This window comes from Corvus cornix, chromosome 4A, assembly GCF_000738735.6.
Source record: "Corvus cornix cornix isolate S_Up_H32 chromosome 4A, ASM73873v5, whole genome shotgun sequence".
NCBI lineage: Eukaryota > Metazoa > Chordata > Aves > Passeriformes > Corvidae > Corvus > Corvus cornix.
Genome location: NC_047058.1, coordinates 4,875,414 through 4,900,241, shown reverse-complemented (window position 1 = coordinate 4,900,241; position 24,828 = coordinate 4,875,414). Strand labels below are relative to the sequence as shown.

Sequence of the window (24,828 nt, the reverse complement as noted above, 5' to 3'; positions counted from 1 at the left end):
CACCAGCACAGGTCAGCATATAGATGTTGTTGTTTTCCTGTCTTCTTTGAAAGGTAAATACTGTCATAAGTTTAAAATGTGGGGTTTTTTTTCTCTAACAGGTCTTTAAGCATTCAGGGTCACCAAGGTCCTGCCCCGGTGATCTCAAGTTGCTGTTAGAATACAAATATCTTCCAACATAAATGCAGCACAACTGTTCTGACAAAAATGTGTGCACTGAGTGCCCAGCCTGGCCTGGAGTGACCACCACCAAGGGGGAGGCTACAGCCCAGATTCTCCTTGGTGGCAATGGTCAACCAATTAATGCAAATACAGGATTTTTTTCCATCTCATTATATTTGATAAGATTTTATACATAATTAAATATTCAATTACAATAAAATGACTCTCTTTTTCCCTCTGAGCAGTTACAACCTGCTTGTGTGAGGAAGAGGAGGGGCAGGCTCTGGTCTCTTCTCCTTCATAACCAGTGACAGGACCTGAGGGAACATCATGAAGGTGACTCAGGGGAGGTTTAGGTTGGACATTAGGAAAAATTCTTCATCCAGAGGGTGGTCAGACACTGGAACAGGCTCCTCAGGGAAGGGATCACTGCCCCAAGGGTTCAGGAAGTGTTTGGACAGCACCCTCAGACACACAATGTGACTTTTAGGTTGTTCTGTGCAGGGCCAGGAGTTGGACTTTGATGATGCTTGTGGCTCCCTTCCAACTCAAAATGGTCTGTGATTCCAGCTGTTTTGTGCTGGTTGTATTCACTCTCCACATAGCTTGCCTCAAACAGCCCTTCACAAAATCAGAATTATCTGTATGAAAACTGTTCCTTCGTTGGGGGCCCCTCCTCAGAGGCGCCAGCCCGAGGTGTTTCTGTGCTGCTGCACTGGGAACAAATGGCTTTATGGGACAAGACAGGTTTGTCAGGACAAAAAGAAACCAGATATTCCCAGTATCTGGGGAGAAAACACCCAAAAAGGAATTTTTAAAGGACAGTCTATATTGTGTAGTTGCCCCATATAGGTATGTAGGTAACATTTGGTATTTACCAGATAATTTTAAAATGCCTGGTGAGTTTGGCCTTAACTTCAGAAACAGAACCGCTGTGCTGAAGAGTGAATAAAGTTTTCTAGTAGATGTTGGACTCACTAGTGGTTTTTGAAATGCATCCTCTAAATCTACAGCTGAGCACGGCTCTTCTTCCTACAGTCAATCCTAACTCCCACCTGTGCCAACCGCAAAAGGTATGACAGAGGAACAATGTGCTAATTTTGACAGAAGTGTCAAATTTGTCTTAAATTTTTTTCATTTACCATGTAACATGACTGAAGGAAGCACATAGGAAATACTTTAGAATTGCTTTTCAAAAACAAGTTCTTCTGGCAAATCAAGAGACTTTTGTTCAAACAGTTATTTGCTATTTTTAGTTTCTGTTGTCATATCCACTTTTCTAATTGCCTTTTTTTTTTGTAACAGAAGGAATAATAGAGTCTTTGAATGAAAAAAATTGATATCTGAGGCTAGTCTTGGTTCTTAGAGCTAATCTTACTCAGTTTGTACTACTTTTTGTTTGTTTGTTTATAACAAGAAGTCTTCTCATGCAAAGCAAACATTTATGAAAATGCGTAAACATTTCCTTTGGAAATCGAGGCTTTTAAACCAGTTTCAGTGAAATTATGCTTACATTGATGTGTCAGAGCAGAAATAGCACACTGCATGTCTTGCTTAGACTGGGATATACAACTGCACTTTGGGGCAGCCTCGCTGATTTAATTGTTTCAATCTGAAGGTCTCTTTATTTAATTTTTGTCTTGATTTTTTCAAATTATGCTGGAAGGTGTCTTTACATAGATTCCATTCTAATGAATGTTCAATTTGCATGTTTTGAAAATAATTTTTTCTTTATTTGGAATCTGAAAACTAAACAGGAGAAGTATCAGGCAAAATGCAGAAAGGATCCCTTTAGGTAATCCAGGTGGGCATGTTCCTCAGTACCTGACTGCTCCAATTCCAGAACTCCACTGGACAGGAAAGAAGCAGTTTTGGGAAGTGCTTTATAGTTGTACAAGTACATGGTAGGGGGGCAGTCCAAGGACTCCTAACTCATATCTCATTTTAGTTCTTACCAGCGTGTTAATGAAGTACTGCTGCATTCTTGTAGCTGGTTTCAACGTGGAACACTACAAACCAATATATATTTATGAGATCTCTTTTCTGACATCATAAATCTGTTAAATTCCTGTCTTTTCCATATCTATCTATAATAAAAACAGGCAGATGATTATTATTGTGTCTCACCAATAGGTGTGTAAATTTAAGAGAGACATAAACAGTTTCCTGCTTTTGACTTAGAAATCTAGCTCTGATTGAATTTTTTAAAAGGCTTTATGAGAATGCAGGGAGTCCTGGCTGCCTGCAGCCGTGTCCATTTTCATCTGATGTTGTGCCTGTTAATTGCTTGGCCCACCTCACTGGGGCAGAGCTGCCAAGCCACTATAGCTCCATACAGGCACTTTGCATAAGGTGAAGGGCATCATTTGCAGCTGGAAGAGCCATCCCAGGGAGGTCCTCAAAGTCCTTTGGAACACTGAAGCTCACCTGGTGCCCTTGCTGTGCCAAATGTGACTCCGGGTGGTGCAGGGAAGGCAGGCATGGAAAGCAGGATTTCTCCAGCCAGAAGGGGCCATCTCCACTGCAGCTGGCAGCTTGGGCCTCTTGTACTCCATCTAACAGGAAGACACTGCCTGATTGTGGCTGGAGAGGGAAAATTAAACCACCCAAGACAGAGACTCTGACCTTACTCTGAGGAATCGGCTGATCCTGACACAGAGTGCAGGAGAAGAAACATTGTTGAGTCCAGGTGGTGCCATGAACATCTGGAACTCCTGAGCCTGTGTGGAAGGTCTGTCTCTTCCTCCTGTGTTAGGATTTGGCTTTGCCTTTCCTTTCATCGTGGCCAAGATCTTCTGAGCAAAGTATCTTTTTCCTGAACAAAATTGGAGTGCACTCCTGCTGCAGCACTCAACATCAGGGCACCACCAGATCCTGACAGCAGCCCAAGATGATGTGTACTGAGAAATCACATGACTCAGTTCTCAATGGATGCTTGACAGGTGCTGTAGGCAAATGTTGCTTTAGCTACCAAAAATTGCATTTGAAAGAGTCTTTGGCCTAAGGGATATGTAAGCCTCTGCATCGACATATTTCACTTCAGTATAGAGCAGATGCATTGCTTAGGACATTTTATGTCCTGTTCTATTATATGTTTGTCCATTTATATTAACTCTGGAAATTTTAGAAGTGGGAGAACGTCCTGTGTATTTCTCAATGTAATAAGTGAATTCTGGAGTCAATATGTAATACATATTTTATTTTTTCTTGCGTCTATGCTATCTGCCGACCCCCTTCTGTCTGATACCCATCTCCTACCAGTGCACGTCTCGCAAATGTTTTCTCTTCCAAGCAGAACACCTTCCTCCTGCTCTTTCTGCGAGGTTTCTTTCTCAATGCAGCTGAGTCTCTACTGGAGCTCTGAGCCAGTTCTGAGGCAGCAGTGTCCTCTTGGATCAGGCAGCAACATCATACAGGAAATACCAACAGGGATCAAGAGTAGCTTGTCAACCAGAGAAACACCATCTCGAGATAAAGGGAAGTTTCTAGCTGGTTCTTTTCCACAGTGACCACACACCCTCTGTTCCACTTGGTTTAGTGCTCGATCATCTGGAAACAAGAGGGTGGAGAAAGATCTTTCTTGACTTAAGTGCAACTTTCATTTTACATCTCAGGCTTTCTAGCAATAAACATAAAGAAAGTAAAACACCTGAAAAGAAAACAACATTCTCAGGAACCTCTTGAGAACACCCAGCCCAAACCCCTGCTCAAACAGGGTTAGACAGAGCAGGTTGCTCAGGATTGAGTCCGTTCAGGTTTGAGTATCTCCCAGGGTCATTAAGGAGGTGTTAACACGACTGAGCAGCTGCTACAACCAAAAAGCAATTACTGGTGCAGCAGGACATGGTTTGCTTAACAAGGGCCTTCCCCTTCTTCCTAAGGACTGCTGGAACAGAGGAAGAATTTAGGAGGAGCAGAAGAAACAGAATCTGACTCTTGAAATAATTACGAACTTCTTTATCCCATGTGGTGCCTGCACAATGTGGAACCTGGTGATGGAGCAAGTTCTCAGAAAAGATTTGGGTAAATCTTAAGTCTGGCGATAAGCAACCAGTGCAAAATCTTCCCCCCAAAATGAAATTCAACCATTAAACTCACACCGAGCACTGCAACGTTTGGCACGGAAGAGCAGACGTCCATTTCTGCTCCAAAGGCAGCACGTGAAGCAGCACTTGCTGTTGGATTTGTAACTGTGCATTGTTTGCTTGGGGAGCTGTGAATACATGTTTTCTGTTATTAGAGATAACAAATATCTCTTAATATTGAATTAAATTTCGGTCTTTGCATATTTAACAATCGTATGCACTTAAAAATGCAAATAATAACACTTAATTTGTTCTGAATTTACTTCATCACTAAAATATTTGTACTCCAAACCTGGGATATTTTACAGGTTCTTAGATTAACTTTGCAGACAGCTTGTCAGTGAGTGGGGGTTACATGCGTGGCCTGGTGACATGTTTTTGACAATCTGTTGCCAGAATATCTGTCTATCAATAAGTTTATCAGTAGACTTCATTTATTAAAGAGAAAATTAGTAGCTGGCTTTGTTTTTCTTTTCTGCTTAAGTAAGGATATAAATTGCCAGTTGGCTTGTTTTGTTGTTGTATTTTTCCCCTGTGTGTTTGTGGTGGGGGCTTTTTCACTGCAGTATTTGCAGTTTGATTTGAATTACCTGCAGGAATAAATTCCTTTTTCAGTGACGAGGATTAAAAGAGAGCACCGAGGTATTACTGTAGTCAGGCAACATTGCACAGTGTCCTATATTAAGCATTCCCTGAAAGTAAAGATTTGCATGTTCCACGTTAATTATCCCACCTCTAATTGTACCCCCTTGCCATAATACCCTAATGAAAGTGCTATTTATATTAATAAAGCATTACACTCATAAGAGCAACCCATCACACTGGGCTTCACTCCACATATAAACCATCTAAAATTAAAAAGGAAAAAAAATGAGCTCTACCCCAAGCAGAAAGCAAGTGAGTGTGTCTGGCAGCTTATGGAAACACAGCACATCCACAATCACATCTGACTGCAGACTGAGGGGCATATCATACCTCAGACAACCTCTTTTTCTCCCTCAGGGATATTAATTCTCTTTATCTACTCAATTAGCATGTAAAATTAACACTGTTCCTGAGAATATTAGTGATCAGAATTTTAGTAATGCTCATATCAGTGTTCATCTCACTGCATTTTCCATGACAATTAAGGTGATAGTAGAATTATATTGTAAGAGTCCTGTGACATCCCTATTTGTCAAATATTTGTCCTCTGCTCTTGTACAGGAGACTTTTAAAAAAAGCCCAGACCATTCCACTTTAGAGGGAGAAATTTATTTTTTGCCTTTTCTTAGTGGGCTTACTGTGGTAGTTGACACTTATCAGTAATATTTAATCACGGTGTGGAGTTGATTCAGAGTGACTTATCTGAAACATCTTAGCCTATCTCTTTAAAATAAATCTGTCACATATTCATAAACACATATAGAGGTCAGATAATGTTAGCTGTCAGCTCTGACTATGTCCTGGCTTTTATTTGAAAGTGTAGAGAGACCAATCTTAATAAGAGAACAGCACTGCTGCATTTGAATTACATGCTTTTTGTCCTTTTCTTATTTGAAAATCCTGCCTGCTTAATTTGGCAATAAATTAAGCACCGCTGTTAAAACTGGATTTTCACTGAGACTGAAGGAACAACGTCCCTGCTAAGAGGAAATGATTGCAATGAAGAGGTCTGGTTCATTCATCCCCACCTTAATTGAGCTGTAGGACTCTGGATTTAGATTCCAGCCGGTCTCTTCCTGGCAAGGATCAGTCTCAACAAACAACGTGATTTTAGGATCCTATGAAAAGATGGCTTAATCTGGGTATTCCCCTTCTCCCTTGCTCCTTTCCTACCACTGGGCTGACATGTCTTACCCATGCTGCCCTCTCTTCTGTGGTCCTCCTGTATAAAGTCGGTGGCCTGGCTCTAAAGGAAAAAAAGATATTTATATTAAAAAAAAATATATATACATATATATCTCCATCTATAAAATGAGATATATGTATAATATATCAAGCAATTTTTAATACTCAGAATTAATTTCTTAACAGGAAAGTAAAATTATCTAATAATATACTTTACTAAAGCTGTTCCATGGCAGTGAGCATGATTAAGAAAGAGCAGTTTTCATCCTATAAATTATATTTTAAAATTAAGTTTTAATAACGCAGTAATGCTGTCATTCATGGTTCCTATATTTTTAATAAGTAAATTGGTTACCTTTCAAGTCTTCTATAAAACTGGATTTCTGTCCTATGACAAAACTGAAAGTAGTGCTTTTCCCAAATTAATAAATTATAGAAATTAAAGGGAAATTCCTGAGAGGTTTAATTTTCACTCCACATCTAATCTTCCCATTTGTGTTTATAGAGGTTTTCTCTGGTTCTTGTTTCTAAAATGTACCTCCTGGTGAATATTCATTACTGCTGAACCCATAGAAGCAGACATTTATTGACACTGTTAAAATAAACTCAGTCTCTACAAAAGAGAGCTTGGTTATACATTTTAATATGTCTGCTTATCTTTGTATTTCTGTCCGAGTCAGTAAACAACCTGAACAGCTCTCTTTTATAGCCTGTAGTGACTTGAGCGGAAGAGCTTTGCAATTATTTAATTAATTCTATTGAATATTAGTGCGTATGGTTGCCAAGATATTTATGAACTGGTTCAGTTCACTCATCTTCTGGAGCTCACTCATATTGGAAACCCCTTCTCTCTTTAAGATCAGTGCCTTCCCCTGAAAAATACTTATATTTGTGGTTTATTTTGCTTTTTTGCCATGTGGCAGGAGGAGGAGTTTGTGTCTTTTCCTGCCTACCTGCCTTTTTAAACAGAATTCCTGCAGTCTGGAGCAGTGTGTTATGTGGATCCTTTACTGCATTTAGGAGAGCAAGCACGGCACCACGATTGAGGGGTGTTTCCCAGCATGGGACACTGTTGGATTATCCCAGTTTCAGAGGAATTACAGACAACCACAACTTTCTGAAGCCCCCATCCATCCCAGACAGGGGTGAGCAAGGCACAGCTCGTTGTGCCCTGAGCAGAAATATCACCAGGGGCAGAGCTTGTATTAAACTGTATTCAGCCACTGTTAAATTCTCTTTAGTTTCTACTGATGTCAAACAAGCTGTCCACTGAGGAGCTCTCATTTGTGCAGAATTAACTTCTAGAAGAAGGGCCCTAAGTTGACAGAATGTAAAATATCATCAGAATATCATTCTCAGGGGCACAAACCTCACTGCCCTGTAATCCTCTGACTTCCACAGCACTAGGGTTTGGTTCTCAACCAAAACAAGAAGGACATTCAATTATTTTTATAAGTGGGTAGGAACACTATACAGGACTGTAATTCTTTGAACCTTTGTCCAGGAAAAAAATCCATCCAAAATCAGGTATGTGCAAGGAATTGCCCCTTGTGGGTGAGCTGTGCACAAGGTGCAAATGCTAGAATAAAATGTTCTCTTAAACATGATTTACTCTATATTAGTGCTACTATGGTACAGTCCTGGTCTGAAAATGCATCATGCAAACTCTAAATAGCTCCTTTGGAAACCAGAAAAACTTAGAAAAGGATCTGATATCGATAATTTCTTCCCCATGGCATTCAAAAAGCAGAAAGTGGAGCAGAAGAAAACCCAGGTGTTCAAAAAGTGACCACATATGGTTACTAACAAATCTTATAAGCTCAAATTTGGATAATTCTGAAGAAAAACATCTAAACAAAGTGTAAAGAAAAATTTTGAAAAAAAGAATCCATGGAAATGGTGTCACTGGAATGTGTGCAATTATTTGGACATTGCAGAGCAAAGGTTAAACTTCTGCTGGCAGGAGGTTGGAGAAAGGTAAGACCAGATCAGCTGTTTCATTTGCTAATTTCAATTAGTTGATTTTATAAGTACAGGCTGATTGAGGAGATTGCAACAGCCTAAATATTATTTACTACTTGGATCTGTAAGTTTCATAGCTGCTAATAAATATCGCATTTTATCAACGGTTCACTGTCTTAGAAATCCTGCCAGTGGTGTGTTCTTCTGGAAAGTGAGTTTAGATTGTCAAGAATCTTGGAGCAACAACCCTGAATCAGCTGTAGGAATGGGGTGGGTTTTTTGTAGGCCACCCAGTCAGTCTGTTTTTGTCTTTCCTTCTAGGTTTGCAGACACAATTTAGTCTCTCTGCCAGCTCACCCCTTGACCTTCTGCTGAGAATGACATTATAACACCAGTTCTGATGACAGTTTGGGATGAGGATATTTATCCACTGAAGCTCTGGACCAAACCCATCAATTCACTGCATACAGAGGACAAATTTGTGCCACTGGGCAGCTCTGACTTTCAGCCTTTGCTGTCTGGGGTCAGGAGGGAACTGATGACCTTTCTGTGAACGACACCATGGCCTGTCAGAGAACTCTCATTTAAAATACTACTCTAAAATAGATAAAGATACACCCTAATCACTAATCAAAGAAGAGCTTTAATGCCTCAAAAATGTCGAGCAATTTACAGGCAACAGAATGAATTACAACTGAGTTTGAGCAGTCATTGAAGAAAAGGTTCAGGGGCCATGACAGAAAGAGACCTTGGGACGGGCTGATCCATTATTAATTCAGTCTGCCAGGTCAGGTCCTGGCCATGTATATTTGCAGTGAGTTCAAAATGCCTATTAAACATTTACTATTTTGAAATGTTATTTATACTGCTAAGCCACACTTAGCATGGATTGACACATTTTAGCAAGTTGCTAAAATGCAACTGTATGGCACATGATTAGGATGTGTGTGAACACACATTTGGACATATGTATGTGTACAAACACAGAACTGTGTGCCTAGAGACAGAGCATCTGGAGGTGGTTTTTTTGCCTTTTCTGTTTTACCATCCCTTGCATTACTTTTCTCCCCTTCTGCTTTCACTGAGCCTTGCCAAGGGTAGACCCTGAGGCAAAATACCTACAAGTTTGCCTGCCATTTTGACACTGCAAATAATTCAGGAGGAATACCATGGACTAGTTTTTTCCATTCTCTTTCCTTACTCCCCTTCCACCTTCCTTGCAGTTTTGTTGCCTTTATTAAGGATAAACAGTAAAAAAACACTCTTTGAATTCTCGATTTAAAAAGCCAAACAAAATAGCTCCTTTTTGGAACAACGGCTTTGGGGGAATGACCATGATGTGAAGAAAGACATGAAAAGTAGTTTTTACTTCACTGTTAATTTTAGCCTATGGTTTTGAGGTCAGTGTCATGTGGTCTTAAGCAGATAAATGCAGCTGATGCACAGCAGAGTTGCCAGAGTTTGCCATGGTGCACTTTTCATACTTCCATGTACCAGTGTTTACCTTCATGGAAGTAAAACCTCAGTATTTGCTGGCATTCCAGGTAATCAGTGAAATAAAATGGCAGAGATCCCAAAATTACTTCTTTTTTGTCATTGTTCACCTTGCAAAAGTAAATCTTTCTCTTAAAACACAGACAGTTTTCAGAGTTCTTGTAGAGTTTTCTTCTCTAAAAATAGAAATCCTTATTTGTAAGAATTAAACTATCATACATTAAAGAAAATTATTACACCAAACATAACCTTTCCTTGCAGATAAAAAAAAAATGCTTTACAGCTACAGGTTCAGTTAGTTTATTCATGCATATAAATCTTCCCAAGGATGTGTGCATTTTCAGAAACTTTTTAATGCTTTAATTTGCAGCTTATTCCAGAGTGCCTTTGTTAGAAAAACCCATGCAATATCTTGAGAATCTGGATTTGTGGCATTAAAATAGTAAAAAATTAAAACCAGGGCTTTGTGATTCGGCTTCCACCTGGTGTTACCTGGGAGCAGTGAGAGGAAATGTCACTTCATCTCTAGAAAGTGCACGTGTGACTGAGGGAATTGGCTGCACAGGCAACATGCTCATAAAATGCCCTGGACTTCATTAAGCTGGATTGGCTATCAACGGGTTCCTGAAGGAAGAAAGTGTGGTTGGTATGTGAATGTGTTATCTGTGGAAGACTTTTTTCATTTAACAAGTAATTCACTGTAATTAAAATAAAAATGAAATGGCTTTCACTGTAATATCCTCAGAGAGTTTACCAAAGTGATATCCTAACCCCATAAAGGCAGAGGTAATTTTTCATCCATAAGGTTTTTATGGAAATATGTCTATTCTTTCCCAAAGCAGAAAATGATGCATTTTATTTAAATTACATTTTCTAGGCAGGAAGATTTTTTGTAATAGAATTCTTTACACACTGCATAATTTATGGACTCTGGGAACAGGTGATTAAAATGTTGTTCTCAGTGGAGAAGGTCCAAAGGAACCTTTGACACACCTTAAGATCACTCATATTTACAGTATATTTTTGATAATTTTAAACAGACATGCTCACATGGAGCTTTCACAGGGTGAGAAAGAACAACACTGGCTGGGTCTATTTGTGTTTGTAAGTCTATTCGGTGTTTACAGAGCAGTTTATTTTATGTTCTGCTTTAAAAAAAAGAAAATCAATATGGGCTGTTTTGAAAACAAGCAAACTGTAATTAAAGGCATTGATGGATAGTTACATTAACAGCTCTTCACCAGCTAATCTGGGACCATCTGTTCTGCAGTGGTCTGAAAAGGTTAACAGCGTATGGATGCCTCCACTTGCCACAGCTCCGACACAGCCCTGCCAGGCTGGGGAATGGTGTGAGAGTGCTGGCCTTCTGGAAAAGCACACTGTGCTCCAGCTCAGTTCCTGCTGCCAAAAGTGGCCACACAGGACACGGCTTTGCCAGGCAGGCACATCATTGACTAGTGTAAGTATTATTATTTTTACTTTTTTGGCAATGTGGATCAAGCAGGCTGAATCAGCAAGTGGGTGTGTGTGGAGCTCAGAGGCAGCTAATGGGTGTTATTGAGGTTTTGGGCTTTTTGTTGATGAGAACTCTTGGTTAAAAAGAAAAGTCAAAAAAGAAGACGTTTCAAAAAAATCACCTGAAGGCACTGAATATATTTAGAAAAACCCAGAAATGAATAATGCATTATTTATCTTCTACACATAACGGATTTTTTAAAATTATGCTGCTCTTGATCAGTTTCCAATATATGGTCATGGAATGACCAGCTCAGGCTCTGGGGCAGAGCTGTGGTGTTTGTGTGGGGTCTGGCACAAGCAGCTGTGGTTCCCAGTTAAGCCATGCCCAGCTGTTCCTGGGAGGTGCCAAGGTCAGGGTGCAGCTGTGCCTGTGCCCAGCTGTGGGTGCTGCTGCTCTGGGCTGTCCCGAGGGCAGCCTGGCCTGGGACACGGCTCCTCGCTGGGGATGCTGCAGGAGAAGTGACCCTGTAAGTTCCCTTCTTAGCTTGTTTCTTTATCATCAGCATAGCTTTCATCACAGGGCAGAGAAAAGAATCATGGGAGAGGTAATAGTTTTATCCTTTTAGATACAGTATATAGTTCTTTAATGGCACAGTTCTTAAATTACAGCTAATAGTTCACGAACTCTTCAGAGTAAAATGAAATTGTTTTGGTTATTTCAAGTGTCATGGGGAAAGGTTTCTCATTCTTGCGAGTATCTGGGTAGTGGCATAGCCATGAAGAAAAGTGAATTGGGAAGGAGGTAAACCGTGGTAAAAGCAGGGAAACTGAAAATGCATTGAAGGGATAATTGACAAGTCATCACCCCTGTTATTGATTTCCTCACAGCAGAGAAAGCTTTGTAGCAGATGAAAGCCTGGCTCTTCATTCTCCCACCTTGAAGAAAAGTGATTGTAGGAGAGCATTTGGTTATTGCTCTCAACTGGGTAAAATACTTGAGGGCTTTGTTTGGCTGAGCTTACCTGTTTGACTCTAATATAGGCAGATTCACTGAAAGGGGGAAAATTGTTTAGGAAGCTGAAGAGGTGAACTGTGTGGCAGTGGCTATGCTTTTATCAGTCTATAAGAGGCAGCTAAAATGTGTCAAGAATATTCTGCAGTCCTCCTGTAGGACTCTTCATCCTCTGCAGTAAAAGCATGAACCTGTCACAGCATTTGAACACCTGAGCTAATCAATCTCCATCTCCTATGGAGGCTGACGTGGGACTCGGGCTGCATCTCAGTGATGTAGGAGCTGCTCTGCCTGCACTGCTCTCACATCCTCAGCACAGATCTCTCTGAGGGCCAAAACCAGCCAGGGAACTCCTCACAGGGTAGAAAATGCCATGTATTCGAATGTATTATCACAGGATGAAGCAGAGTCAAAGTCATTTAACAATGAATCATCAAAAACATCTCTGGCCAATTTAAAAAAAAAAATCACTGAAGTATTTCTGAGTGGCTGAGTAACCTCTAGAGCAAGAAATAACACTTGTAACTGTGAAAAGAACCAAGTGAAGAGGGATTATAAATTAGAGAACTTTATTCATAATAATGTCATAAGAGGAACAAGTAGAAGAATAATATTGCTCTATCAAATATCTTGTGTGTCTGGATCCCTATGAAAAACATAAGAAAGCAATTGAAAAATATATACAATGAGAGAGAGGAACTGGAGGTCTCAGCACAGTGTCAAACTTATGATGTAGTTGGTGTACAGAGACTTGAAGGAATAATTCACATAGTATAAATCCTAAATGGAATTTGAATTTTACAGGAGTATGTCTTGCAAAAAAAAAAACCAAAACCAAACGAACCAAAAATGCAAAGTGAGGGGATATTCCCTTACTATAAGAACATCAACAGGGATTAAGTGTCTGTAGAAGTAGGGAAAAAATAGTAAAATCCCTTTGATTTCTTCAACCTGATACAGATCCCAGATATGGAACCCTGGGTTTTAGGGATTTTTTGTGAACATTCATTAAACTGCAGGTTTGTTAGCTCAGTTTAATTTTTTCAGTGTATATAATTAAAATATAGACTATGTTGATTTTTACAGGTTAAGGCTTTTTTTAAAAAAAATCCAAACCAAAACACCAGATAAAGGCATAAATTAAAATTACATATGGGATTGGAGAAGTAAAGAAAGGGAAGGGAAATTGGGACACGAGAGAAATCACCTGGGAGGAACTCGTTGAGAATGTGCTGGTGGGGCACAAAATTGGAAACTGCATCACAAAACAACAGTGTGTGCTCTTTAGGAAAGAAACGAAGATAATGAAAAAAACAATTGATTTCAATAAAATTCAGTGAGTGTTGAGCTGTGCTTCGTGTGAACCCAGATGGGGTGAAATAAGGTTAAAGACACTGTGAAGAAACAATAGCTTTTATTGGTTTTAATTCTTTTAATGGAGGAAGGAGAAGAAAGAGGCACAGAAAGGGTAGCAGGAGGCCAATTTGGATAAATCAGGAGTTGTTAAATCATCCTAAAACTGAAGTAAGGAAGAGTCAAGGTTACCAAGGGTGAAGGCATAGGTACAGAAATAGGAAGGTGAGTGTACAAAAAGGGATGCAGTTCTGTAAAATATTCAGACATTATTTCTGTCTGCTACCACTAAGGAAAACATTTTTTTTAAAATCACATTGAAAAATGAGAAGTTATTGAGTGAGAAATCTCAGATGTACAAGTGTTTGATATGTTTTTCCTGAACTAAAAAGGCCAACTGTGATTTCTTGAATGAAGCAGTTAATTTTAATGCCAAAAGGGCAAAATAGGCCCTAATAGGAGAAGATAGAAGAGCTGGGTTATACATTTTCAAGATAGTTGGGCCGTATTAAATTAACCCAACAGGCTGAATCAATCTCACAGCCATTCACAAAGATCTTAGAGACGCTGGAGGACAGGTGAGGCTGTGAAGACTGAGAGTGGTGTCTGGGATTTTTTTACAACATAAGAGCAGGAGAATTAAAGGTGAGGCAGCTTAATTTCAATTTTGGGAAAACCAGCAAACCGAACATACCCCTGGTTTTTCTTTCCACTTTTCTTGCTCTAGTCCCCAAGCAAATGTCTCATTGAAAGTGTCCAGATGGACAACTCCAATAAGTAGAAGAACTCCTTACAATTAATACTTAGGAAAGTTGTCCTGCACCTTCTCCTTCCCCTTCCCACCCCATGGACAGCCCTGTGTGCTAGCTGGCTTTAATTGCAAATATCACCCCATTTTTATCCTCATGCCTTGGGTTTGCTGCACTGCAGGTCCTCTGGTATGTTTTGAAGTAAACTCTGCTACTGATACATTATTAAGTGGATATGGGGTTAGTGCAGCCTTAGAGAAAATTTTTTCCAAGGGCTGTAATTTCTTCAGCGAGAGGCAGGTTCTGTTTGATTCCAGACACTCTGTAGATAAATATTCTGCAGGGTGAATTTCCAAGTGCTGTCCAGTACCTGGGCTGACTTATGTGCCCAGAGTGAAAGTTCTGTTTGCATCAAGAGAAAGACACATCCTGGTATCCCTGCACAAGCAGCACCATCATATTTTGCGCTCTCTTCTAGGAGGGAAAAAAGGAAATCATATTGTTCCAGTGACAAATCCTTCCCGTCTCAACTAGAAACTAAAGCAGTGCCCTGCAGGAACCTGCCCTGCAGGAAAGTTCCAGCTTTAGTCCCAAGCCAACACAGCTTGTCAGCTTCCTACCCAAAGTTTCTTTGGTCATCAGTGAGAAAGCCCAGGAAGTCTGGGATAAACTTGCACCTTAAATGTGAGCACAGTGCCCTGTGAGTGACATTTGGAGGAGTTTTGCTGCATCTTGTCATTTTAACTTAAATCTTTGACAGCCTTGTTGTGTGGACCCCGAATCAGTGGTTTGGTTTCCTTCCCAAAGGATTTGCTGTGTTTTATTTTTAAAATGCATAAACATTTTTATATAATTAATTATTTAAATGACCAGAAAATGTAAACCTCGCTGTTCAGCTTTTAAATTGTAACACCAAGTTGTCGTGGGTGTGTTTGCTTGTTCCTTCTTCTGTTGGTTTTGCTCTGTTTGGTTCTTCTTTTAACCAAAAGTAGGTCATGGTCTCTGTCCAAACCCCTCCATCCATCAAATTCTGAGGGAAGCTCAGATCTGGATTTTTCATACTTTGAAAATCAAATTAGTCTTCAATTATTTAGGGACTTCAATTTTCCTTATGAATGCAAATTCCTAAAGACTTTTCTTACCCAGAAGAGTGTCTTCCTCATAGATTAACACTACCAAAGTTACTTTAGAGTTTAATTACTGTTTTGTGTAAGGTTTAAAATCAATAATCTTGCAGGAGCTTCTGCACTGAGAACTGAAATTTACAGTGTCTGTATGGGAGGTATGCAGCAATATTTGTATCTTATAAGTTTTTTCTGAACTTGAAATGCCGCATGAATGCCTTCAGCATTGCAGCAGGCCAGAAAAAGCAATCTAACAGAAATATGTCCTGGCCTATGAAAGTCTTTACAACTTTGATTTAAGTACGTTCATCACAATTACAGCAACCCAGCCTCCCGGACTCGTTGCAGATGTTTCTAATTTATAAGCCTTGGGCTCATTTTTCATATGGAGTTTTTAAGGTTGTTTGATTTACTTTTTTTTTTTTTGTTAATAGATTGGTCATCCTCATATCTTAATAAAACAAAAATTGAATTATATGCACCACTAAGCAAGCATGACAGGACTTTTGCTAGCAGATGTAAAGTGTGAAAACCTGTGGGAAAATCCTATTCATTTTAGGTTCCACTTGAGAACGCTGCAGTGCACTGCAAATGGATTCAGTCTGAAAGAGACAGAAGCCAGGGAACAATGGAAATCAATGATTTGAACCTAATTAAAAAGACCTGATAAAAATTCTGGAGAGCCAGATGGCAAAGTCAATTTCTCAGTATAATATCTGTGCAGATAAAGAATATGATTAGCTGTTGACATTCTGCAAGGGTAGAATGATCTTATCAGCGGGATGTCAGAGTATTTCTTTAACAGTATTAGACTGTGCTTTTATGACTATTGTACACCTGACTTAATGGAAATCATTTTTCTTCCAGGAAGTATGAGACATAATGTTTTTCTCAGATGTCACAGTGCAAAACTCACGAGTTGGTTATCTTGATAAAAGCTTTACACTCTGACCGCTGAAGGCAGACACATACATGACTTGAACATTAAAGCTGGAATCAAAGTGCAATTATAGGTGCTGGTGAGCACTTTTGTGAGTATTTCTCTCTACCTTTGTGTTTATAGTCTCCAGCTAATTCTGTTGAATTAGGAGTAAATTTTGGAAAAGGAAGTTTCCTGTACATATGTGTAGTGAAGCAAATGTTTCAGTGCCTTCAGCTGAGATGTTCAGTTTTTGTGCAAAATGCTTAAAAAGACAAAATGAATAAATTATGTGATGGCTCCATAGCTAAAACAGTCACGCTGGAGAAAAGATTTCTGCTATATTTTACCTCCTCCTCCACTTTATAGACTGGGAACAGCAAAGTGTAGACTAAAAAGGGGTGATCTGAGACTTTTCCTGGGAGGAAGAAGGGCCAAATCGAAATGCTTTTACAGGAAGAATTAAATCTAGGTCCTGGATATGCCAGGCAAGAGTGGTCTGATCACATATCTACTGAGTAAAACAGAACTTACGATCATACACCATTATTTTCTCATTGTCTTCCCTTGAGGTGTTGGCTGTAACCATTTGTAATAAAGGTTTCCGTGTTAATTTACTGCTGTATTCAGAGATCTAGAAGGAATGTGGGTGCTAGCAGGATTATGAGCCATTTAATTTTGGTTTAAAAACCAGTCACCTGGGTGTTGTTGATGTTAGGTTTGGGGTAAAGATGACTTGAAAGCTTTGCTTGTTCCTGAATTAAGCAGGCAGTGGCTGGTTCACTGCGGGATGTTCCAAACCCCAGGGAGCTGATGACTGGTGTGAGCTCTTGTCCCCTTCAGAAGTTCTCTTGCCATAGCTCCTGTCTGTATTCTCAAGACAAGAGTTGCAGCATGGGTGGAAAATTAGGAAAAGAAGCGTTTGCTAATTGAAAAGATGTCTGTGTTAAGTGGTCTGGATTTCAAGGGCTGGTGATCAGGTCAGCTGGGGCTGCTGGCTGGTGCTGTTTCACTCTAGGTCCTGGACACCTGAGTGTGTCCAAACTGCTGTTAAGGGTAGTTTTGTGGTCAGCCCACATTGCATTCTTTCCCCTCTCCCTGTGCTTGGTGAGCCATCCTTCATTGTGCAGAGCAGCAGAGACATGTCACATTTAACTTTCCTGGAGTGTTGCTAAATGTATGTCTGTATGTGACTTCCTTATTTTTTTCATCCATAAAAAGAAGCAATCTGCATTAACTGCCTGTATTTCATGCATTACTACATTTTATTACATGCATCAAACCAATACCCACTTCTGTGTTCATAAATATTAGTGTCTCTAACATAACCATTACACATTTATTCTTTTGAATTCAGACAATGTGAAACATAAGTTACAGCTCTTTAAAAAAGCCTCAATAATTATGGACAGCCTGTGATGCAAGCAGCTCAGGTATAAATTTTAGAACAGATGAATCTTCCTTAAACTACACTAATTAAAGTTGCTTCAAAAATCTGGGCTAAGGATAAAGCAGATAATGCTTTACACAAGTAAAACACAAGACTCTCTGACAAGGCTTGCCTGGCACACAGTGCAGGGGGAACAGTTCTGAGTAATTGAGCGTTGAAATCTTCTTTCTTTATAGTTTTCAGATAAAATCAGAAGCAGAACTGCTGACTAGCAATTGGCAAACAGCAATATTCAGATCCTGACTTTAAAGCAACCTAAATTACTCTGTTTCACTTGCATATTTTAATTTAAACACCTTTTAAACACCATCTGAACCCTTTAATACTTTGACTATGTCTCCCCTGGGAATTCTAAAGGACTGGCTGAATATAGGACGTGGCTCATGGCAGTCATTGACTCATGCCCTTTATTGAGATATTAGACTTCATTATGCTAATGTCAGAATTTGTCTCTGTCCATGCTGAACACTGAAAGAGGAGTAACACTTCTTATTAAGTGATAATTGATGAGGTGACACAGATGAGGAGTCTCTCTGCAACAAGATGCAGCTTGGGATAATCAGGGTTCCAATAACTGATCACCAACTGGCTGCTGTGCATAGGAGCTGTCACTAATGCATTATTCTATAGATAAATGCAGTTCCCATTGTCACAGTGTAAAAAGTCACTGTATTGACAGTCCTTTCTCTATCCTTAAAACAATTTAGAGGCCTGGAAATCCTCCTACTGTGGAAACAAAAAGTGTAGCAGAATTTATCTGCTGCCTGATGACTTTCATAACTAAGAGTGAAACTAATAAATTCTCTCTTAAAAACTATACCTGTATTTCCTTCATGATATAGTTCAATGAGGTAGTTCATAGGTGATTGGACCCCATCTAATCTTCCAGGATTTGGAAAGCTCAATTTTTCCTTTTAATCTGTGTTTTGTACTGCATAGATATCAAGATAACATTTGTAATGCAAATGACTTATGCAATTTGTATTTTTGAAGTTGAAATTGTAATAATCATTTAGTCCTCAGAGTGAAAGTCATTTTCCAGCCTTTATTTCTTCACCCTTATGTTCCCCAGTAACTTTATGTGTGTGGTTGTTCTAGATCTGCATTTCTTGATGCTGTAGTTAGTTCTGTTTTATTGTACAGCCCATCTGCAGCACTGCTGGGAGTATATCTGATGATCTCATTACTGGATCAAAGCTTCAGTCTCTTGGGTCACAACCCTGCCTAATGTTCTTGTGCAGACCCCTCCAGACTTCCACTAAAAACAACACTTTGTGCTCATAAAAGCAATTGCTCAGGACATAAGCAGCCAGAAAAGAAAAAAAAATAAAGCACTATAAAAAGTACTTGAGGCTTTTGAGTAAAAAAAAAAAAAAAAAAAGTGGTTTACAGTATCAACTTTTCATTCTATCTACTTGCCACATTGGTCTGTCATGACCAAAAATAAGTCATTTATTATTTTATGAAGTGAAAACATAGAAAAAAATGAAGCTTGAAGACCGTATTTTAAAAACATAATTTATGATCCTGGAATGAGACTCAAGAACATTTTTATTTTTCAGATGCTGTTCTCTTTCTTTTACCTACATTAGATGAACATGGCACTATTTTATGAATTGTAAAAGCTTCCTATCATTAAGCTGTGATGGAATATAATGAGAAAAAATATGGAATCTTTTTTTCCTGTTCAATGGGAAGACTTTTCCAACTCAGCCAGCTGACAGCAGAGGAGCAATCCGTTGTGGAAAGAGGCATCCCTGGGAATAGATAAGCAGGGGCAGCCTTGAGATAATGCAAGCTGAGGTCTCACCTGCACGCAGGAGTGACAGCAGTGCCTACAACCTCGGGTAACTCAAGTAGAGAGCCAGTGCTCCCCACTCCAGGTGAGACTCAAGCAGGATGGGTGTCCCTGCAGCAGCCCAGGCTGGCTGGGGAGTGCTGGGGGAAGGAGCTGTCCCAGGGCACAGGGATTTCTGTGGGACGCAGGAATGGTCACTCCCAAGGGATCCATCACTTCTGGGGCTTTGGGGCCGGCTGTGTTTCAGTGTCCCCCCACTGAGCGCTTCTGTAAAATGATGGATGGAACCCCTGTGTTCCCCAGGAGTGCAAAGTTCAAATATTCTGTCATGGGAGCTGCAGGTAACTCCAAATGAGAACTGGAGTGCAGCCATAGCTTGTGTTAGGACGTGGGATATATTCACACATCTAACAATAACTAGCAGTGTACATCAGTTGGTCATTCTAACAGTAACCTTTGCAAAGATGCCAATAGAAACAGTCTGAGAGTGCTAGGTACTGCCTTGTGAGGAAAGCTAGGCCATCACTGAAATTTGATAGAACCTTCTGGAAATCTGCCTGATGGGAAGAGCACAAAACCATCTGTGTTCCTCCTCAAGGCAGGAACCTGCTGCAATTTTTGAAGGTTTTAGCATTGCAGGACAAAAGGTATTTTTCCTGAAAGTTTGTCTTTGCATTTAGGTGCCTCTTCTACTCTTGCCAGTACAAATATCTACCTGCATTTCCTTACCCTGCATAATCCCTCATTTGGAAAAAAAAAAAGAAGGGAGGAAGGCATGAGAGAGAAAGGGTTTGCAGATCCTCTAGCAAAGAAGATTTTAAAGCTTAAGTAACTGCAATGTGAACTTATTGCCACATGTAATATTGCTTCTTGATTTATCACCTTGGAAACAGCCTGAAGTCTTTGTTTTGTGTAGTTGCTCTACCGTGATTTAAAAGCAGAGGATGAGTGAGACATAGATCTTATAAGATTTAACTCTTCCATGGTAAGAACCTATAATGAGATATATTAATTGCTTGGTTCTGGCCATAGTTTCTGAAATAGAAAGGCGTCCCATGTGAATTAACAGAGAACTTATCACTATATCAAGTTTCCTCTTCATACCAGTAAATTTGCTCTTCTGCCTTTTAAACAGACAATAAAATAAACATGTTAGGATCAACATTTTCACATTTCAGAAATTTTGGATAAAGAAGCTTCTACTGCTTTTCTGAAAATATGTATAACTGGCACTCCTAAAACTAACCTGGTATGGTGCTGTTGGCTCAGAGGGCTGCAAGGGGAGTATCAAAACCAGCTTAAGTAGCTTGTGCCAAGCTAATGGCTGCATGCTTGTGTTTGTGTGCCTGTCTGTTAGAGAAGTGCTTATTAAATAACCCCAAATAACACACTTCTGTGCAGATAGATGGACTCGGAATTTTCCCTGAGTGATGGTATAGGAATCCTATTACCCAGCCTGAGTGACTCTGAATGAACTGGGGGAATCACAGCACATGTCGTTTAATGCTCTCCTATTTTTCCTCCTGATAATTTGTGCAGAAGGAGGATTGATGTTTCTCACAGTAGTCTCTCTTTCGTGTTGCTTTTGTAATCTTTACTGATATGAATTAATATTTAGCCACTTCTCTTTTTACTAAATTTTGTTACAAGTGGGTAGTATCAGCACTCCCCTTAAGCACAATCCTTCTCAGTGCAAAGCACCACATAGCTGTAATTCCTCTGGTTTTCTCTGTGAGCTCAGCCCAGTCAGTGCTTTCAAAGACTGTTCTTTAATTTTGCAAAGCCTCGAATTTAATATTATTTTGACCTTTTTAATATTCTGGGTTTAGAGTGTTCTCCAGGCTACAGTATTTCACCAAGTGAATGAGTGACTACAATTTAGGATTTGAATTGGGGATTTAGGTAGGACCAAAATAAATTTCCTTAATCTGTAGATGAGATAGTTTAAATAATCATGGTTTCCAGGCTGTAATTTTCTGGTTTTCCTCAACAACTCTTGCTGCTACAGTTTCTTCCTGTAAATCAGAGTTTTTATTTAATCGAAACTGTGCATGGAAGTTCTGTTGAGTTGCTTTTTTACCTCTCTGTCCATCACAGTCTGAGTGGTGGGAGGAACTGACACTGACACTGGGGTAAATTCTTCACATCACTGAAACAAACATTCTGTCTTCTTAGATTTTTAGACTGGGGAGAGTTTTGATTTCTCTCAGCTCACTGAGCATTATTTGATTTGGTTGTTCTTCAGATTTCTTCGAATTTGCATGCATTTATCTTTGTGTTTTCTGGAATGCTGTATTGCAAGATAAAGTGAATTATAGATTAACATGCAAGTGGACAATGCAAAATAACTAGAGTATACAAAACATAAGGAAAATTTAAACAGCTCTTGGTGGTTGGAGGGGTCAGGAAAATATTTACCTCAGAATAAGTACCTTTGCAGCAGACATGTGTAAATTAACCATTTCAATTGGTACTGACTTTTCCGCCCCCACTGTGACACATGCACGGGGATTCGGGGGTCAGCAGCTCTTAGGGAGTCCCTAGAAACTGTTTGCTGACTGATCAATGTGTAATTAGGGAACAAATTGGAGGAGGTCACTGAAAAGGGCAGTCCTAATATCAGAGACTGAAGGGGATTATCTCATCTGCCTCATTGCTGAATCAATCTTATCCCCTTTCCAACCAACAAAATTCAATTAACTTTTATGAATTATTTAGCCACACTGAAGCCTTAGATAGTATTAATATTTGTGTTTCAGCCTGTTTTGTGCAAGGAATATAAAATATTGCTTCTTTAACATTAATCAAACTGCAATGTAAAATGTAATTTTCTATTTCACTGTTTTAAGAAATACCTTCTTAATCATGCCTGATGCTGACTGAAAAATGTTACACGGTAGCTTTTGCTTATGTTTAGATTATGAATTGCCTCAGGAGAATATCAGGGATTCTATGTAACTTAAATTATAGATTTCTATTTTTTTTTTTACTCAACGACAGCTTTTTAAACAAAAACTTTTAGAACTTTGATGCTACCAGACAAATTGCAATCTGCTACCACAACCCAAGAAGGAAGGGTTCGAACAATGTTGCTACAGTATTTATTAGTCTTTGACTAAAGAGTTTAGTTCTTATCTGAGAAATTGTGCTCCAGAGAAGCTAAGAATAAAACAGGATTGACTTGTAGACAGGAAAGGCTTATTTTGTGTCTCAAAAAATGAAAGATTGTCAGTCCTTCACTCACTTCCTGCACTGTTCTTAGTATTATAGCAATGATCTAGTCATCAAAACGGAGAAATTAGGAATTTGAAAGCTTGACAAGCCAATCACAACAATGAGAATGTCTCTTGCAAGTACTCAGTGAAATAACAGACGGGCTTGGAGGGGGCAGAGCGAGACTGCTCGAGTGCTGGTGGAGCCACTCGTGTCCATATTGCTGTGAAGGCGTAAAAAATCCTGCACAACTCATTCCCCCAGCTGGTTATTCAAACTCCTGGGGGAGAACTGGAGTCTGCAGTAACTTCGTGTTGCTACCCCACCAGTGGCACTCCCTCCTGAGCTGGTGGCTTAAACTGGTGGGAGGATGTGTGCAAAAAACAGAGTCAGAGCAGGGAAAGTGTGAACTGCAGCTCTAGACCTTAAATAATTTACCTTGGGAGTTTTCTTCTCAAGCTTTGTGGCCACTGCAGTCAGCACTTGTGCATGTAAATGAGTTATCCAGCAGCTGTGTGCTCTGCTTTTGTTTGGGCTGGGACAATATTGCATGACATCCCCTCTCCTTGAACTATCATAACCTTCACCATCCATCAGGCATTTTATCAGTCCCCTCTGTTTTCTCTTGAATTTCCTTTGGCTGATTTAATATTAAATTTTACTCTGATTTTCTACTGCATCTTTTCCATTTACTTTAATTAAATGTCTGAGCCTTGTGGATCAAGATAACTTTTATTAAAGTTAATAAATGGATGGTCCTTATTTGTAGTTCCTTGCAGTTTCTCCTAGGTTCATCGAAGCCAAAGATTTTAAAGATAGAACAAGGTTATAAGAGAGATGGCAAATCTGAATACTGAGGAATTTATGACATGAATTTCAAATGCAAGTAGCTAATTTTTCCTTAAGAAAGCACAAGTAGAGCGTTACCAATGAAGCTGGAGAGATACCTTTGTGAAACATCGCAGTCAATCGCACGTCAAACACGATTGGCTGGGATAAAAATTTACTTACAAAGCACCGAGGTTTCCACTGAAATTTGGCATGTTGATTGTAGATGGTGAATAATTTACAATCTCAGCAGTGCTGCCAACGCCAGTAAGAAATGCTAATTCTTGTACAGGAATGTGCTGCTCAGTAACTTCGATTTTACTCTCTGCTCTTACAAGTGTCTCACCTTTCCAGTGAAGGGAGCTCAGAACTTATTTTTCTCAGTGTCAAAGCTGTGTGTGATAGAATGGCAGCATTTATCACACTGATGGGCTGCTGCTGGAAGCTGTTTGTGTTGTACAATCCTATAAGTTTAGCTCCAAAATGTGATGTAGAAAGATGCATCTGCTTTATCTTCTTCCCTTTCAGTTGTTCTCTTGCATTATATAAACAAGAGTTGGGGAGGAGAAATTGTTTGAAAATCATTTTTTTCAGTTGCTTGGGGATTTCTCACTGTCAGTGTCAATAGAAATAATAGCATTGATATTAGCTATCAAAACCAGAGCTGTACAGGATTTTTTTTATTAATTGCTGTAGACTGTGGTCTTGCTGCTAAAGCACACTGAAGTCAGGCTGCTCCCTTTTTCTCAGCATCCTCCCAACAGTTTACAACTAATGCCTGTTCAACAATATAAATGCTATGCAGATATAATTTGCACATCACTGTTAATTCTTTGATTAGTTCAAGAGGAATATTAATGTTCATTATTAGTGTAGAACTCAATTAAGATTTCTGCTGTTGCTTATAATAGTTTACCAGGTTTTCTGGAATGTACACAAACTGATTGAGATGTGTGTGTGTATATATATATAAATAGAATGTTGGTTCTATTAACCTGCTGATATTTTGGTTTTCTTTTGGCATACTCGTGACAATTTCTGGTAAAAAAATAGAAATAAATTGAAGATTTATAAAGATAAATTTTTATGAATTTATTTTTTATAAATTTATTTTTTATAAATTTATATTTTTGTAAATATAATTTATAAAGATAAATTGAAGAAATGCAGGACTATAGAGAAGTCAGAGGCAACTGTAAGGGATAAACAAGAGAAAACACCATTTTCCACTGCTTATGGAGTTGTCCATTCAGAAATGTAGCTCAGTAGCACTAAGCCAGCCTTGCAATAAAATCCAGGGAATTCAGGCTTCTCGTTAGCACTTAAAAATCTGTCTAGACTTTATGCCACTGCCAAATTTCCTTATGCAAATGCTCACAAACACGTTAATA

At 39.2% G+C, this 24,828-nt stretch overlaps 1 long non-coding RNA gene across 1 annotated transcript in view; it reads left to right on the top strand.

The window, feature by feature from the left end:
- The first annotated feature begins 10,815 nt into the window (after window positions 1-10,815).
- Window positions 10,816-24,828, top strand: part of LOC109145017 — an 80,524-nt gene continuing 66,511 nt past the window's right edge. The window contains exon 1 of the long non-coding RNA XR_002046140.3: window positions 10,816-10,992. This is a non-coding gene — a long non-coding RNA (uncharacterized LOC109145017). The remainder of the gene's footprint in view (window positions 10,993-24,828) is intronic.